The following is a 19,805-nucleotide window of genomic DNA, read 5'->3' as shown; positions in this document are numbered from 1 at the left end:
CACTGTTCATCCAGAGGCAGCATCAATCGGCTTCAGTTAGTAGCAGTAGTGAAGGAATCGCTCGATCGGGTTCAGTTAACAGCCATCGATCGATCACTTGGGTTCAGTAACGCGTAGCCTGCAGTGCAATCGCTCGGGTTCAGTTAGAGCCCAATGCCTCGCTCGGGTTCAGTTAGAGCCAACGCCTCGCACACACGCGCGTACGTGTACGAGAGAAACGTGCATCGCTCGGCCCCCGACCTCCCACCGTAACTGGGAACTCCCCAAAAATTTTCCTCGCCCTCGCTTCTACCACGGTTTTTTCCTTCATGGACGGCCCAAAGAATTTCATGCAGCTGAGTCTCCGGCCTGCCCAGGACGAAAAACCCATTTTCTGTCATGATTTTTTGTCATAGAACTAGGAGCCCACCACATCTATGATGATACCGGGTTTTGTCGCAATTATCGTCATAGAAGTGTCATTTGTATGACAGAAAAAAAATTCGTTCGGCCCAAAATGTCACGGATGTGTCTTTTTTTGTAGTGTTAAGCCGGGTTAAGTGCTTCGATGATTCAGACCCGGTGGTTGAGCAGGTATCTGGCACTTGGGATTCCAAGGATCCACTCATGGCTGCATATCGACGGGAGGTGGACATAGTGGCTGGTCATTTCATAGGTTATCAAGTTGACCATATAGACCGGCGAAAGAATGAAGCGGCGGATGCTTTAAGTCGTCTAGGCTCTCAGTGTAAACCGGTGCCACCTAATGTCTTCCTCGACGTACTTCATAAACCGTCGGTCAAACTACCCACAGAGGAGGAGTTGGCTATTCCTGACCCGCAGGCCCAGTTGGTGGAAGATTTGCATGTCATACCGGATTGGACAGTCCTGTACCTGGCTTACATGAACCAGGGCGAGTTACCGGAGGATGAAACCTTGGCCCAGCAGATAATTCGACGGTCCAAGTCAATGACCATTATCAATGGGGAGTTACATCATTACAGCGTGACATGGGCGATTCAGCGTTGTGTATCTCCTCAGGAAGGTTGTGAGATTTTGCGTGAGATCCACGAAGGAGACTGTGGTCACCATGCCGGTTCAAAGTCCTTTGTGGCTAAGGCTTTTCGTCATGGCTTCTACTGGTTGACGGCTCATGCTGACGCTGAGGATTTAGTAAAAAGGTGTGACGGTTGTCAGAAATTTGCACGCCACGCTCATGTCCCGGCTCAGTAGTTGAGAATGATTCCAATCACTTGGCCGTTTGCAACTTGGGGGCTCGATATGGTTGGACCCTTTAAGAGATCCAAGGACAAAAATACCCACCTGTTGGTGGCGGTTGACAAGTTTACCAAGTGCGTAGAGGCAGAGCCAGCCAGTAAGTGTGATGCAGCCACGACGGTTCAATTCATTAAAAAGGTGATATTTCGGTTTGGTTTTACACATAGCATTATAACTGATAATGGTACTAAGCTGTCCAAAGGAGATATGGAGGAATTTTGTCAACGTGAGCACATCCGGCTTGATGTAGCATCAGTTGCTCACCCCCAGTCTAATGGTCAAGCAGAGAGGGCAAATCAAGAAATTTTGAGAGGTATCAAACCCCGGCTTATGGTTCCTTTAAAGCGGATGCCATGTTGTTGGGTGGAGGAGTTACCTTCCGTTTTATGGAGTATCAACACCACACCAAACAGGTCCACTAAGTCCCAGATCTGTAACTTTTTTAGGCCATGTTCATCGCATCATAACTCCGCATCCGTAGCTCCGTTTCGTGCGTGCAATATATCAAATTGTTCGTCTGGATGTCCTCTTCATTTCATTCCATTGCACAATGCTTGTTTGTTTCCATCTTGATGCCCTAATTGTTGATGCAAGAGTGCTATAGAATGTTAGGTGCTGATTCTTATCAGTTTATGAGCTTTTGTCATTTTTGCCTTGTTTATTGTGTGCCTCCTTTGAACTTGAGCCCTAAATGTGTTTTGGGCTATGCCATGCCATCTTTACAGGGGTGTATGCCATGTATTTTTGTGATCAATGTGGTGACTAGCACAAGCATACAAAGTAGCTCTCGTGATGTTGCTGATTTCAGGGACTTAGAATTCTCCTAAGTCATTTCCCTGATGTTATTTTTATGCCATGTATTCATGTTGCTACAGAGTGATCCATGCCTCTTTTGAGAATGTTAAGTAAGGATGATTTTGAGATATTGTTATGCTCTATCCATCCATGTCTTTGTTTGCAATTATGGAGTACCCTAACATGACTCAATCGTGCTCTACTTTTTCTATTAAATGTTCCTGGCAGATTATTTACGTGTTAATCAATTTTGCCAAGGTTGTTGTAGTTGATCCATGCATGCTATTAGTTTGTTCTTGCTTTTGTTAGCTTCGTGGTCATGCCTTCTTGCTGGGAGTATGCTTAGTTTGTCATAAACTGCCTTGTGCTGAGTGCATCGAGCTCGCAAACATGCCTTCATAAATTCTGTTTATGCCATGCTCAGTTTTCTGCTAAGTTTGAATCTGTTAACGAAACTTGCTATGTTTACATGGGTGCCATCTTATCTTATGATCCTTTTTGGCTTATGGTCAGTAAGGGGCTTTTGTTATATGCTTTGAGTAGTTTCATGCCATACCTTGATTTGCCATGATATGTTCCTGTAACATGTTGTTATCTTGCTCTAAATATTGCTTCCTGATGTTAAATCCTGACATGTTATTTTCACTAAGTCTATGAACCTGATATCTTTTGCACTTTTGCCATGCTTGTTTGAACCTGCTATTGTGTGAATTAGCCGTAGCTCAGTGTTCATATTTTGTCAAGCATCTTGAGTGGATCATTTCCATATGCTTTGTTGCTATGTTAGAGTGCAGTAGCTTATTTTCTTGATGCATTTTAGATGGCATCGTGCTGTTAATTGCAGATTAGTGCCATTATTGTTTTGTTTGCCTTTTGCAAACCGTGCATCCTATTCTGGTGACCTTTATATCGATTTCGACCAGAATCAACTCATCTTTCCAGCGGCGCACTTGGTTTGCCAAGTTGAGGCCTGGTTCAATCTTTTCCTTCCGGAGCAAGCATATGCATTGCATATCACATCCCGCATATCATGCCATGTTTTGCATCATATTGATTGCGCATTGCACCGTGGTTGATTGTGGTTTCCTTTGCTTGTGTTCTTGCCTTGGGTAGAGCCGGGAGACGAGTACATGATCGAGGAACCGTTGAGTACGCTTATGAGGATCATGCTTACGTCAACTCGGAGAATGTTGCAGGCAAGATGACCATACCCTTGAAATCACTTCTATCTTTGCTTGCTAGTTGCTCGCTCTTTTGCTATGCCGCGATACCTACCACTTTCTATATCATGCCTCCCATATTGACATGTCAAGCCTCTAACCCACCTTGTCCTAGCAAACCATTGTTTGGCTATGTTACCGCTTTGCTCAACCCCTCTTATAGTGTTGCTAGTTGTAGGTGAAGATGGAGTTTGTTCCTTGTTGGAACATGGTTATTGTTGGGATATCACAATATATCTTATTTAATTAATGCATCTATATACTTGGTAAAGGGTGGAAGGCTCGGCCTTATGCCTGGTGTTTGTTCCACTCCTGCCGCCATAGTTTCCGTCATACCAGTGTTATGTTCCTTGATTTTGCGTTCCTTACGCGGTTGGGTTATAATGGGAACCCCTTGATAGTTCACCTTGAATAAAACTCCTCCAGCAAGGCCCAACCTTGGATTTACATTTGCACTAACAACCTAGCCTTTTTCCCTTGGGTTTCCGGAGCCTGAGGGTCATTTTTGTTTTAACCCCCCCCGGGCAGTGCTTCTCTAAGTGTTGGTCCAACCTGATCGATGTCCGGTGCCCCCTGGGCAACCAGGGTCTATGCCAACCTGACGTCTGGCTCATCCGGTGTGCCCTGAGAACGAGATATGTGCAGATCCTATCGGGATTTGTCGGCACATCCGGGCGGCTTTGCTGGTCTTGTTTTACCATTGTCGAAATGTCTTATAACCGGGATTCCGAATCTGATCGGGTCTTCCTGGGAGAAGGAATATCCTTCGTTGACCGTGAGAGCTTGTGATGGGCCAAGTTGGGACTTCCCTGTAGGGTTTTGAACTTTCGAAAGCCGTGCCCGCGGTTATGGGCAGATGGGAATTTGTTAGTGTCCGGTTGTCGAGAACTTGACAACAACAACAACAAAGCCTTTAGTCCCAAACAAGTTGGGGTAGGCTAAAGGTGAAACCCATAAGATCTCGCAACCAACTCATGGCTCTAGCACATGGATAACAAGCTTCCACGCACCCCTGTCCATAGCTAGCTCTTTGGTGATACTCCAATCCTTCAGGTCTCTCTTAACGGACTCCTCCCATGTCAAATTCGGTCTACCCCGCCCTCTCTTGACATTCTCCGCACGCTTTAGCCATCCGCTATGCACTAGAGCTTCTGGAGGCCTGCGCTGAATATGCCCAAACCATCTAACCATCTTAGTGTCCGGTTGTCGAGAACTTGACACTTAACTTAATTAAAATGCATCAACCGCGTGTGTAGCCGTGATGGTCTCTTCTCGGCAGGGTCCGGGAAGTGAACACGGTTTTGGAGTTATGTTTGAACGTAAGTAGTTTCAGGATCACTTCTTGATCACTTCTAGTTCACGACCGTGCTTTACTTCTATTCTCCCTCTCATTTGCATAAGTTAGCCACCATATATGCTAGTGCTTGCTGCAGCTCCACCACACTACCCTTTCCTACCCATAAGCTTAAATAGTCTTGATCACGTAGGTGTGAGATTGCTGAGTCCCTGTGACTCACAGATTACTTCCAAAACCAGTTGCAGGTGCCGATGATACCAGTTGCAGGCGACGCAACCCAGCTCAAAGAGGAGCTCGAGGAAGATCTTGTTCGTTGTGTTGTTTTGTTCCTAGTTGATTAGTAGTGGAGCCCAGTCGGGGCGATCGGGGATCTTTTGCATTAGGGATTGTCTTTCTTTATTTTGGTTCCGTAGTCAGACCTTGATTGTATTCTGGATGATGTAATGCTATATTCATGTATTGTGTGAAGTGGCGATTGTAAGCCATCTCTTTATCCCTCTCTTATTCAGTACATGGGATGTGTAAAGATTACCCCTCTTGCGACATGCCTACAATGCGGTTATGCCTCTAAGTCATGCTCCGACATGTGGGAGATATAGTTGCATCGTGGGTGTTACATTATGCCACTTGACATTCACGTTATAGACCGATTCCTGTTCTAGATTCAATATAAATAACCCATCAACAATGGGTGCATAGCCGTGGAACATCCCATTCAAAGAAATTGAACAACCATTGTCCTTTAAATTGAATTCGTAACCCTGACTCATCAAGCATGATGCAGAAATAATGTTCCGACTAAGTGTAGGAATGTAATAACAATTATTCAATTCCAAAATAAATCCAGAAGGAAGTTGGAGCTGCATTGTGCCAACCTCCAACGCAACAACTCTTTCTTTGTGGTCGACCCTGATGTCTATTTCCCCTTGTGCCACACGCCTAGTTCTTACCAGCCCCTCCATCGAGTTGCAAATATGAACAACCGATCCGGTATCAAATACCCAAGAGCTACTAGGTATGTCAACAAGGTAAATGTCTATAACATATGCAACAAGTGTACCTTTGCCTAAAGCAGCATTCCCGACCTTCTTGCCATGCGTTGCAAGCCACTTGCTAGAGTTCCTCTTCCAGTGACCAGTTTCCTTGCAATGATAGCAAATGGTCTTTGAGTCCGGTCCATACTTCGGCGCAGCAGCGGAGGTTACCATCGCCGTGCCCTTTGCCTTAGCCCTTTTCTTGGACCAACTCTTCTTGAACTTAGCCGATTTCTGCACCATCAACACTTGATGTGTGCATTTCCTAATATCCTGGTCTGTCACTTTGAGCATCCCATGCAATTCAGTGAGCTTCTTATCCATGCCATGCATATGATAGTTCGATATGAACGTCCCATAGCTGGGCGGAAGAGAACCCAAAACTGCATTAGTAGCTAGCTCATCCAAGAGCGGGAGCCCAAACGATCCAAAGCTTGCACATATCCGATCATCTTGATGACATGTTGGCTCAGTGGATCACCTTCCTTCAGCTTGTAATCCATCAAGGATCTCCAGACGTTGAACCTTTTGGTCATAGCCTGTGTCTGAAACATGCTCTAGAGACTCTCGATAATATCGTAAGCCTCAACATTTTTGAAATGTTGTTGCAAATCGGGCTCCTTACAAGCCAGCATCAGACAACTGATCTCCGTTGATTCATCAATGAGTTTCTGGTAGGCATTCTTAGCTGTGGCACTAGCATTATCGACAGGTTCCTCTGGAAGTGGATCCTCTAGAACTTGTTCCTTTTTATCATACTTGAGAACAATTCTCAAATTTCTGTACCAGGTGGTAAAGTTTGTTCCATTCAGTTTATCCTTTTCCAGAACTGATCTCAATGCAAAGTTGGGTTGAGCAGGTGGTGCCATTGATCTAAAACAGAAAATATGCAATCACTAAGCAATGTGTTTATGTAGAGTAATTCAAGCCTTAAATATAAACACTCCCACTGAAGTTGGCATCCCTCCAAGAACTCTCAGTGATTCAGGATCCGATTAGCACATGCGACTAGTGAGCTTTAGCATCACTGCTAGACAACATGCCTATTCGGTGAGCCACTCCTTTCTAATCGTATATCTATACAACTCCTGTCGGTCGGGAAGGTATCTCATACCCCGGCCCCCAACCTTCTTTGCCACAAGGACCAAAACCGTTGTGATAGCCTTGTCAAGTTAACCTGATGCAATGCATGTCTGTGTCTGACACGAACCCTTCAGTTCAAGGACACCTAGCAGCACCCCAATTTTATGAGCCCACTACTAGACGTACTTGACGTGCGAAGGTGCAACATTGGGAGTGGCAAATTTATTGATATTAACGAGGGATCTTTCTATCATTCTAACATGCATAGAAAACAAGAAGCATAACAATCACAAATAAAACATATATAGTATAGATCCTTCATGGAAGTTCTTCCAGGTCGGCTCCGACTCCGATGGCCATCTAGGAACTCCATCTTGTTTGTCACGCCGGGATGCCATGCCAGCAACCTGATCTCCATTATCCAACTACTACAACTAGTAATGAATTTTACATAGAGTCACAAGTCGACACGCAGGTCGTTATACAATATAATGACATCACTTTGGCTCCCGCCGGCTGACAAACATGACACACATGCGATGTATATTTTACACACATGCATCACATACACATGAGCCATACTATTCACATCAAACCCATAAAACAAAGTTATGCATAGAATCGCATTCTACCGGTTTGAGTGTTCGTGTACGAAATACAAGGCGCTACACACACGGCGATCGTGTACGAAATTCATGAGCCCGATTTGTATTTACGTTTCACTATTAACCCCGATGGAGGATACCGACTAGTAGGGGTAGGTTGTGTCACGACCTCATCGACTCCAATCATCAGAAAACATAGCCACATCGATCCCCATGTGCAGTTGATCTCATCAACCGTGTAGACAGCCGATCTCATCAACGACAATAGATCTCACCTGCCGCCTCCACATATCTAATATGCATACGATCCGAATTAAAATCCTATAGCATAGGCTCTGATACCACTATTGGGTTCTATGGTAGGGTGCGTCGACTCCAAATTAAAATTTTCCTACGCACAGAACAACCAAGAACATGCTACAGGAGATGGATCATAGATCGTTACCACTAGATGCGCGGTGCCATGCAGCGGAAGAAGAGTTCGGGCAGCGCGTGTGCGTGGATCATCTCCTCCTTGTCTGATCTCCCTCGAACAGCCGGTCATCGGTTCCCTCGTATAGGTTCGCAGGAGCGGCGCAAGTGCACCGCCTCTAACGGTATCCGCGCGTGTAGGAGGAAACACCGTGCGGCGGACTGCTAGGTCCAATCACACAGTCGGTCGCCGAGTGGCGGTGGCTATTCGCAACACATGCAAAACCTAGTGATAGCGCCGAAGCGATCAAAAATCGCATGAGTGTGCGGCACATCCACTTTATATAGGCGCCTGTCGTGGGCTCAACACTTGGGCCCCTCACGGACCCTAAAGCCCATATGTCTACTCAGCCAGAATCCAAATACAGCTCGGATCACATGCGACCAGTGCCCTCGGATCCGACCTTGTAGGTTCCTTCCATTAAGCGCGCGACCCCTTAGGTTCAAGCCGGCTTGGTCGCAGTTCGGATCAGCTCCGAACAACATGGTTGGTAGTGGCCCCTAGCAAGGTTTGCCGAACACCAAGCAGACTATGAAGCTGGTTAGGAGAACCTGTACATCATACTTCCATTCCTTTTGCCACATGATATATGTTGTCGGCCTTAAGGCAAGTCTGTCATCCTTGTGCTAGCCCGACCTCTTTCTCGTTCCAGTGATGTCGACAATAAACCAGATTATCGTTTATGTCAAAATTGTTGGTTTTTAATGGCGCTCCCACCACCCACCAAGGCGCTGTCCCCATCTCCAGCGATCTCCCTCCTCCTCCACTAATTTGTGGATCTTCTCCGATCATCTACTCCGGCATCTTATCTGGATCAAGGCAATACCCATCTTCTATGGGTTCGTCTAGTGGATCTACCCTTGGCTTGGATTTCTCCAAGGGTAGGGTTTTTTCAGATGAGGTTTTCAAATCTACTGGGAAAACGGTTCATCCTTTGGGGCACAGAAGGCCGTTTATCTTAATTGTTTCATTCAGCCGCCATGCCTTCCGTCTCTTGGAGGATTATGTGGCAGTGGCTTTGGAAGCGGCAATTGGAGGCTCGGCAATTGATCTCCATGTAGATCACATCAAAGACAAGGTTTACTCTTTTCAAGTTTCTTGCAAGCAAGTTGGTTTTATTATTATGGACCTTTGTTCTTTTGCCTGTTATCTGTTCAAGTGCTACTTTCATTTGTGGGGTAATGGGGGCCCTAATTGGATTAGGGAGCTCAGGATTTGGAGAAAAGAATGTGATGCTGAATGGATTTTAGTTAGTCCAACTAAGCGTGGATCATCTTTAGGTCTTTTGGCCATGCATAAACCTCCTTTTAGATCGGCCATCAAGTCTGCTGCATCTGCTAAGAAGAAGCTTTCTTTTGCCACTTTTGAGCGATATTCTGCTTGCAAGGGATATAGATATCTGGCTACGCAAGTGTATTGATACTATTAGGGATGCTGGATATGATCTTCCTGTTCATGAACGTGTGGTCATACATCAGTCCCCTTCCACGGATTTTCTTTGGACGGTGGCTCGTCCACCCATTGTTTTTGGTACAATCACTCCTTTGTCGGAGTTGAGCCGGCCGACAACATCTGTGCTGGTGAGTGATCCGGTTTCTGATGAACTGTCACCTGTGCATGCTGGAATTACGCCCGTATGTTTCGTGGAGGCGGGATTGCCTCCTATTCAAAACAATTGTCAGGTTTCCGGCCCAGTTACTTTGGAAGCCCACCAGGCATCTAGCCCACATGTGCTGCTTAGCCCAATTGCTTTTGGGCCTTCCACGCCTCCAGGTCCGAGCCCTCTGGACCGCGGTCAAGATATCTCCTACTCATAAGAGGCCGCGAGGCAGTTTGAAGCTATGGTCGATGACATGGTGAACCGTGTGATTACATGCACTCTTTGTTCGTAGAGGGGCCAATTGTCGGTGGCATGTGGAATGCGAGCGGTCTGTTTGGTTTGCTCTCGCCCAGGTCACTCTAGCCGTGACTGTAATGATTTCGCGTGCTCCAATGGATTGGTTTGGAAGCCAATTTCGGTGCAATAAAAAATGATTTTATCGGAATCTGTTGCTTCTCATGGGAACAGAGCCGGAGTTATTGGGATAGATTGTCCAGTCCCATCACCGCCGCCCCCATTGCACCTTCCCTCTCCCCAAGCCAAAGAAACCCCCCGACAAGCTTCGAGTTCTTCCATGGCGAACTATGAGCTTGATCCTCAGCGCTTTGTGCCTGCTGGCCACCACATCATCGATGGCGGTGAACGTCGGCTTCCTCGCACCTTCTTCACGCCTGCTTCTCCTCCGTCCCGTCGTCATGAGGACTTCATGGTCACGGAACTGTTGCCTGCGCCTGAGGGGCCGCTTGGTCCGGTGCGGGAAGAGGTGGTTCAGTTTCTGCAAGATAGAGGTACTTTGTTCCGATCTGCTCAGCCGTGGTTTCATGGGGTGGGTTTATTCCAAGTCAGGGATCCGTCAGTTAGATACACTTTGATTCAGCATGCACCTTTTCCATTGGGCAACGATCACTTTGTTAAATTTATGAAGCATGATGAGGGGGAAATTTCAAGGGAGCACATGGTTTTCGCAAGGGCTGGTTAATGTTCATTGGGATCCCTCTTGATTACCGCACTATAGAATACATCTCGCAGGTAGTAGGCACTTTCGGAAAGTTTATTTCTTGGAACAGTGACTATCCTTACCTTGTCCGGACTTTGGTTGAGGCTAACTTTCCTGACATGCCTTTGGTTCCCAGAGATGTTGTTTTTGGTGATTATGCCGAATGGGGAGGTGCTCAAGTGTCTTGGACAGCTGCATGCTATGTTCTTGTTGTGGATTTTGTAGATCAGATGCCAAATGACGAAGACCCAATGCCTCTGGATGGAAATCCCAATCCGTTGCTTGGTAATCTGGTACAAGATAATTTGATGTTTGTGTTGCCACCATACCCAATGTGGGATGGAATGATGCAGCTGTCGCTCCTCCCTGTCCACCTGAAAATAATGAAGCGCCTGGTTGGGGAAATGCCATGTGGGGAAATTGGAACGCCCTCGATGCGGCCATATCTCCCACGTGTCGAAGCATGACTTAGAGGCATAACCGCATTGAAAGCAATGTCGCAAGTGAGATAATCTTCACACAACCCATGTAATACATAAGGGAAAGAGATACATAGTTGGCTTAAAATTGCCACTTCACACAATACATGAATAAAGCATTACATCATCCAAATACAATCAAGGTCCGACTCGGAACCACAATAAAAGAAGACTACCCCAAATGCTACACAGATCCCCGATCGACCCAACTAGGCTCCACTACTGATCAACTGGAAAACGGAACAACATAAAGAACATGATCTTCATAGAGATCCTCCTTGAGCTTGGTTGCGTCATCTGCATGGTTCAACGACACCTGCAAGATGGTTTTGGAAGTATCTGTGAGTCACGGGGACTCAGCAATCTCACACCCACGCGATCAAGACTATTTAAGCTTATAGGTAAGGTAAAAGGTATGAGGTGGAGCTGCAGCAAGCGACTAGCATGTATGGTGGCTAACATATTCGCAAAAGAGAGCGAGAAGAGAAGACAAAGCATGTTCGAGAAAGTATGATCAAGAAGTGATCCTAAAACAACCTACGTCAAGCAAAACTCCAACACCGTGTTCACTTCCCGTACCCCGCCGAGAAGACACCATCACAGTAACACACGCGGTTGATGTGTTTTAATTAAGGTCAACTTCAGGTTTTCTACAACCAGACATTAACAAATTCCCATCTGCCCATAACCGCGGGCACGACTTTCGAAAGTTCAATCCCTGCAGGGGTGCACGGTCAACGAAGGATATTCCGTCTCCCAAGACAATCCGATCAGGCTCGGCATCTAGGTTACAAGAGATCCTCGACAATGGTAAAACAAGTCCAGCAACACCGCCCGAATGTGCCGACAAATCCCGATAGGAGCTGCACATATCTCGTTCTTAGGGCACACTCAGATTGTCCAAACTTCCAGTAGGCCAGCCCAGAGTTGCCCCTGGTGGCCACCGGCGGCTGACAGGTTGGACCAACACTCAGAGGAGCACTGGCCCGGGGGGAGGGGGGTTAAAATAAAGATGACCCTTGAGTCTGCAGAACCCAAGGGAAAGAAAAGGCTAGGTGGCTAATGGTAAAACCAATGTGGGGCATTGCTAGAGGATTTTTATTCAAGGCGAACTGTCAAGGGGTTCCCATTATAACCCAACCGCGTAAGGAACGCAAAATCGGGGAACATAACACCGATATGACGGAAACTAGGCCGGCAAGAGTGGAACAAAACACCAGGCATAAGGCCGAGTCTTCCACCCTTTACCAAGTGTATAGATGCATTAATTAAATAAAAGATATTGTGATATCCCAACAATTAAACATGTTCCAACAAGGAACAACATCTCCATGTTCCAACAAGGAACAAACTTCATCTTCACCTGCAACTAACAACGCTATAAGAGGGGCTGAGCAAAGCGGTAACATAGCCAAACAACGGTTTGCTAGGACAAGGTGGGTTAGAAGCTTGGTTTAACAATACGGGAGGCATGATAAGCAAGTGGTAGGTATCGCAACATAGGCATAACAAAAGAGCGAGCAACTAGCAAGCAAAGATAGAAGTGATTTCGAGGGTATGGTCACCTTGCCTGAAATCCCGCAAGGAAGAAGAACGAGTCCAAGAAGAAGACAAATGGACGTAGTCGAACGGTCCTCACAAACGCGGCGTTATCGTAACCAACCCGAAGAAGCAACACCGGAAAGAAGCACACAACATAGTAAACAAACAACACATGAACATGGTATGATATGCAGGATGCGGTATGCGATGCATATGCATGATTTGGAAAGGAATGACTGAACCTGGCCTCAACATGATAATCCAAGAGTGCCACTGGAAAAGTGAGGTGATTTTGGTTGAAATCGATATAAAGATCACCGGAATCGGATGCACGGTTTGGAAATGGCAAGCAAAACAAATATGGCACCGGTCTGCGATAATCAGTAAGTGACCAACTAAATGCATCAAGAAAATATGCTACAACACTCAAACATAACAACAAAATACATGGCAGGGATCCACTCATGATGCTTGACAAAAGATGAACACTGAGCTACGGCTAATTCATCCATCAATAGGTTCAAACAAGCATGGCAAAAGTGCAAAAGATAACAGGTTTCAGACTTAGTGAAATTAACACAAGTCTAGAATTTATCAACAGGAAGCACACTTTAGAGCATGAAATCTACAAGCTACAGGAACATATCATGGCAAAGCAAGGCATGGCATGAAGATACTCAAAGCATTAACAAAATTCCCTTGGTGACCTTGAGCCAAAAGGGGTCAGAAAATACAATTGCAAGCATGTGAACATGGCAAAAACATAAACAGATTTCAGACTTAGTGAAAAACTGGAGCATGCAAATCAGTTAACGAGTAGGCATGTTTACGAGCTCGATGCACTCACTACAGAGCATGGCATGACAAACTAAGAATACATCCATCAAGAAGACATGGCATATGAGCTATACATGGCAAGAACAACAACAAAGCATGCACGGATCAATAACAACAGGCCCGGCAAAATCGCTAAACATGTTAACAATCTGCCCGGAACATTTTATAGCAAAAGTAGAGCTCAATTGACTCAAGCTAGGGTGCTCCATAAATGCAAACAAAGACATGGATGGGTAGAGCACCATAATGTTAACAAAACATCCTTACTGATCATCCTCAAAAGAGGCACGGATCACTAGGAAACAACATGAACATATGGCATAACAACAAAATCAGGATAAGGACTTAGTGAAATTACAAGTCCCTGAAATCAGCATTACCGATTACGCTACTTTACAAGCTTGTGCTAGTCACCACAAATATCACAAAAATACATGGCAAGCACCTCTGTAAAGATGGCATGGCATATAAAAAAAAGCCATGTAGAGCTCAGGGTCATACCATGCACCCATTAATCATGGCAAAAATGACAAAAGGCCATTTGCTGAAACAGATCGGACAAATTCCTCACATAGCCCTCTTCCAACGACATTTCGGGCATCAAGATGAGCTCAAATGAAAATTATGCAATGAGATGAAATAATGTACTCGTCGAGACGAACATTTTGATATGCTACACGCGCAAAATGGAGCTACGGATAAAAGTTATGATGCGTTGAAAAATGCAAAAAGATTAGGGTTAGAGGAGAAAAAGTCAACCGAGGGGAGTTTTCAGATCTGGATCCAGCCGGCGCGAACTTCGAGGATCGCCAGAGTTTTGCCGGAACAGGGCCGCCGGAGTGAGGAGAGGCCGGATCCTGGGCGTGGGGAGGCGAAGGCGGCGGAGAGCGTCGTCGGAGAAGCGGCCAGAGGTGGCGCGGCCAGGCGCGGTCGCCGGAGCAGGGAGCTCCTCTCCCTGGCGCGGGCGCCGGCGAGGTAGACCGCGGTGGCGGTCGGCGTCGAGGGCGGCGGCCGGCGACAAAGAAGCGGCGCTAGGAGGCGGGGGCGCTCGCTGGCGGCGGCCAGCGACGGAGAAGCGGCGATGGGCGGCGAAGGCGCTCGCAGGCGGCGGCCGGCGACGAGCGGTGGAATGGCGGCGAAGGCACAGGCAGCGGGATCCAGGCGGCAGCGCGCAGATCCGGGCCCGCGGGGGCCGGACGCGGGCCTGGCGGGCCGCGGCGGTCGCGGGGCGGCGGAGGGCGAGGTGGCGCTGCGAGATTCGTCGGAGGGGCGGTGCGGACATGTCCGGCGCGGTGGAAGACACGTCCGGCAGCGCGAGGGGAAAAATTTGGGTTTGGACTGCGAGATTTTCGGGGAGAGCCACATATTTATAGGTAGAGGGAGCTTAGAGAGTCCAAATGAGGTGTGGTTCAAGGCCACGCGATCGTGATCGAACGACCGAGATGATGGAGGGGATTTAGATGGGTTTTGGGCCACTTTGAAGGGGTGTTGGACTGCAACACACACGATGCCTTTTCGGTCCCCCGGTTAACCGTTGGAGTATCAAACGAAGTCCAAATGGCACGAAACTTGACAGGCGGTCTACCGGTAGTAAACCAAGGCCGCATGACAAGTCTCAGTCCAATCCGAAAACGTTTAACAACCGCACACGAAAAGAGGTAGAAAGGGACACCAGATGACATAGGAGCACCGGATTGCAAAACGGACAATGGGGAAAATGCTCGGATGCATGAGACGAACATGCATGCAAATGAAATGCACATGATGACATGATATGCAATGCATGACACGCAAGCAAATACAAGGCAACAACAGCGAATAACTGGAGGGCACCTGGCACATCGGTCTCGGGGCGTTACAACACTCCACCACTACGAGAGGATCTTGTCCCGAGATCTAGAATGGCACCGGAGGAAAAACGGAGGAGAAAGAGGAGAGGTAAAGCTAAGTTGCTTCTTTGACAAACGAGTGAGACCAAATAACCTTGAAAAGGTTAAGCCATTTCGAGAAAAGAATACAATGGAGATGACAAAGTTGAAAACACTCCATTAGGAAAGAGGGACAAGGAAGAACAACTTCAGGAATCACTCTGATTGAAAAGAAAAGGAATTGAATAAGAACATGATAAGATGAGAAGATACTTGATGAAATCACAATACACTGCCTCCGTAACTATTGAATGAATGGAACCAGGGGTAAGAAAGATCTCGGACAGCACTCTGGTTTAAAAGAGATGAAAAACTTGATAAAATGAAAGAGCTTGAGCAAAGGGACACAACACTCTGGTTAATTGGATAGGCATGAAAAGAACATGATCCTGACAAAACAAGAAGATGGGTTGAAGAGAGCAACATCACAATGCCTCCGGAACAAAATAATAGAAGATAGATAATTGAAATAAAAGAATGGAGAAGAAAAAGCCAACTTCTGTCACAACATAGCTTAAAAAGGCATCTTTCGGAGAAGGGTCGAACGGAGTTATTAGAAAAACTAACAACGAAAAGAATAAGCTTGATATGGTCTTATGGAATACATCTCAAAATTATGAGGTGACAACCTGCCACTCATGGGAAAAAGAATTGGATCGGTATGAACAAGGAGACGAGAAAACTTATCTCACCGAGAGGATAAACGAAGAAATTGGGTCATTTATGAGCACCACAGATAGCAACAATCCTTAGGGAAGGCTTTAGGTGAAATTTAACCCAAGATAAATCCAATGAAGAGGTTGATGGATTTAAAATATCTCATTCTTAACAACCTGTGAATCATGAAACATGAACTCAAATTATCAAGAATGACATAATACCACCTCCAATGATACGGAAGAAAGAATTGCACTCCGGATAGCAAGATGAAGAATGCTTGAGCTCCTCTAAAAAGAAATTTGATGAACACTTCGAGAAGGAATTAAATCCTTGATGAACCATCATGTAGAGCCTCCATGAAGAACTCCGGTAAAAAAAGAATAATCAAACGGAAGGAAAGAGAAGTTGAAAACACCAGGTGAATCCTTGTACCGATTTAGATGAATATCCGTGGTGAAATAATTGAAAAAGGTCGAAACTCCGGGAAAAATAGAAGATGAAACAATTGAAATCAAGAATTTGATGAGCCTCCGGAATAGGGAATTGAGTTCAATCGATGAAACAAGAATAGGCATTACATTATGCTTATCCTTCACCAATTGAATTGATGACAATCAACGGGTTTGAAATATTACTTATTCTCGTAGAAAGGATTTAAGATAGATATAGCGCAAACTTGAGAAGGTCTTCAACGAATCACCGGTCGGGATTGGAAAAAAAGAATGAATTGATATGATAACCATGGAAGAGAGATCTTGAACGGACCACCGTAAGAATTGAAAATGAACGAAGTAAAGATAAAGAAACACCGGGAAGAATTTGCAAGTGAACAAAGATGCTTGAGTGAATTTAGATCCATGAGAACGAAGAGATCACGAGCTGATTAGAGAAAAAACTTGAACGATGCACCGGTAAGATTGGAGAATGATAACTGAAAGCTGAGAATGAATAAACCTGAATTGATGGACTCCGGATAAACGAACTGAGAAGACTCCTGAATTGCTCCGGATGGGTGAAAAGAATTCTGACAATCGAAAACAATTATGAGAGGATGGCAACAAGCTAGAATCACGAATCTCTGAGAGAATGGATAAGATTGAAGAGAAATTCTTCTTTGGTCTTCAAATGTTGAGAAAACTGATGAGAACACCACCGTGAATTGTTGAGACACTCCGGAATTGAAATTGGAAACGTTGAACCAACGATGAAAATAAATGAAAGATCTTGGAGAAAAGCATTTGACTGGTAATAATTCATTCTTACGCCAAACTTTGAAAGATTTGAGAATAACTCCGGAAAAATTAGAAGAGTCAGGTAAGATCCTGGGAAAAGACCTGTGGGTTCGGTCCCACTCAAAAGAAACACCATTGAAATGATTTAAAAGAGAGGATTGCACCGGTTGAATTAAATGGCTAGAATGAGATAACAATCTTGAAAGAGCTTGAAAGGATTACGAAAGCAGAGTGGAAACACGAATCTTCTGAGATTTCTTGAGCACTCCGGAATAAATGTATAGCGAAGAGTGGATGATTATGAGGTGCACTGGCGTGAGAAGGTATTTGGAACGAGGAAAGAATACAATCAACAAAGCTTGAATTGGTTCCACCGGAGAAGAAAATGAGCGAAGAATGATGAACCAGTAGAGCATCTCCATGAAAACCATCGGGTAAGAGCATTGACGGAAAAGAATGGAGAGGCTTCATAACCAATAAGATGGATACTTGATTAAGAATTCTGAGTCCTCGAAGAAAAAGGGAGGGTGGGCGGGAAAACAAAGGCAACTTGGAGACGAATGAAACAAACACCGTTGAGAAGACTTGAGTTGATCTTGCGGATGTTGAAATGATCTGATCCACTTGAAGAGAAGCACACGGGTTAAAAGGATTGACAAAACAATCTCGATTATCAAGAAGGATTAGTATTCACATCGGAGTATGAGAACACCGCTTCGGGAAGGTATGGAATAAACACTTGACAATGAAGCAACTCGAATACCACAACTCAAAACAATACAAAGGATTGGCTTGCAGAATAAGCCAGAACAAACATATGATAGAGATTTCGTCCGAAGTTTTCATGGTGGGGCCTACACGGGCTCGATCGTACAGTACCATCATTTACAAGGCAGTGCACATGACATACGAAGCGTCCCCGAGTCGGCATAGCCAAGGACTCTTTAAGACACAACGAGACCACTGTAAAACCAACCGTGAATAGGCGGACCACTAGACGTTGAACCCCAATTTCATATCACACATCTATCGGAAAGATATCCTAAGAGCTACTTGAATTCCCACTTATAAACTCCCAAAATTTTCCGGTTATGCAATCGGGTGTTGGGGATACATGGGGAGCATAATATCTCACCCAAAACTAACAAATCCTACATCCAGCTGTATCCATCCTTCAACACATAACCAAGAAACCTTCGGAAATCGTCTACCTCAACCTTCGAAAAGCATCCGTTATACGAGTTATGGCAATACTCCCAAACTCCCGCCCCAGTACTGGGTGGCCTCGAGGTTATCTCACCAACAACTGCATAAAAGAGATTTTCGATGTCGGCGAAACTAAAATCAGGTATTCCAGAACTGCAACGATAAAATTGTGATGACAACACCTCGGAGCTCAACTCCCCGGGACACTGCCACAACCCCTAAATGACAGGAGGCACCAAGAACAATGTTCTCGTCACAAATCGATCAGAATGATTCCAAGATACCCGCGTGATCCTAAATTTTTTTTAGTGAAATTTGAGAAGAGAAGAGTCAAAACTCTACGTCAGGATGCCTCACCAGAGCAACGAAGGGACTGAGGAGTAAAAATAAGTCCTAACTCTCCGATATATATAATCCTAAATGACTCAAAACATTTTTCTAGACTCATCAACGCCAGCGATTCGATCAAGCAGGGGGCTCCTAATGTCGGGGAAGGCTCTGATTACCAACTTGTAACACCCTCGATGCGGCTATATCTCCCACGTGTCGAAGCACGACTTAGATGCATAACCACATTGAAAGCAATGTCGCAAGTGAGGTAATCTTCACACAACCCATGTAGTACATAAGGGAAAGAGATACATAGTTGGCTTACAAATCGCCACTTCACACAATACATGAATAAAGCATTACATCATCTAAATATAATCAAGGCCAGGCTACGGAACCACAATAAAAGAAGACTACCCCAAATGCTGCACAGATCCCTGATCGACCCAACTGGGATCCACTACTGATCAACTGGAAAATGGAACAACATAAAGAACACGATCTTCATAGAGATCCTCCTTGAGCTTGGTTGCGTCATATGCACGGTTCAACGACACCTGCAAGCTGGTTTTGGAAGTATCTGTGAGTCACGGGGACTCAGCAATCTCACACCCTCGCGATCAAGACTATTTAAGCTTATAGGTAAGGTAAAAGGCATGAGGTGGAGCTGCAGCAAGCGACTAGCATGTATGGTGGCTAACATATTCGCAAAAGAGAGCGAGAAGAGAAAGCAAAGCACGTTCAAGAAAGTATGATCAAGAAGTGATCCTAAAACAACCTACGTCAAGCAAAACTCCAACACTGTGTTCACTTCCCGGACCCCGCCGAGAAGAGACCATCACGGTAACACACGTGGTTGATGTGTTTTAATTAAGGTCAACTTCAGGTTTTCTACAACCGGACATTAACAAATTCCCATCTGCCCATAACCGCGGACACGGCTTTCGAAAGTTCAATCCCTGCAGGGGTGTCCCAACTTAGGCCATCACAAGCTCTCACGGTCAACGAAGGATATTCCTTCTCCCAAGACAATCCGATCAGGCTCGGCATCCAGGTGACAAGAGATCCTCGACAATGGTAAAACAAGTCTAGCAACACCGCCCGAATGTGCCGACAAATCCCGATAGGAGCTGCACATATCTCGTTCTCAAGGCACACTCAGATTATCCAAACTTCCGGCAGGCCAGCCCAGAGTTGCCCCTGGTGGCCACCGGCGGCTGACAGGTTGGAC

The sequence above is a fragment of the Triticum dicoccoides genome, chromosome 4A (genome assembly GCF_002162155.2).
Source record: "Triticum dicoccoides isolate Atlit2015 ecotype Zavitan chromosome 4A, WEW_v2.0, whole genome shotgun sequence".
NCBI classification, from domain to species: domain Eukaryota; kingdom Viridiplantae; phylum Streptophyta; class Magnoliopsida; order Poales; family Poaceae; genus Triticum; species Triticum dicoccoides.
The sequence above is the reverse complement of the archived record's forward strand: the minus strand, read 5'-3'. Positions refer to the sequence as shown.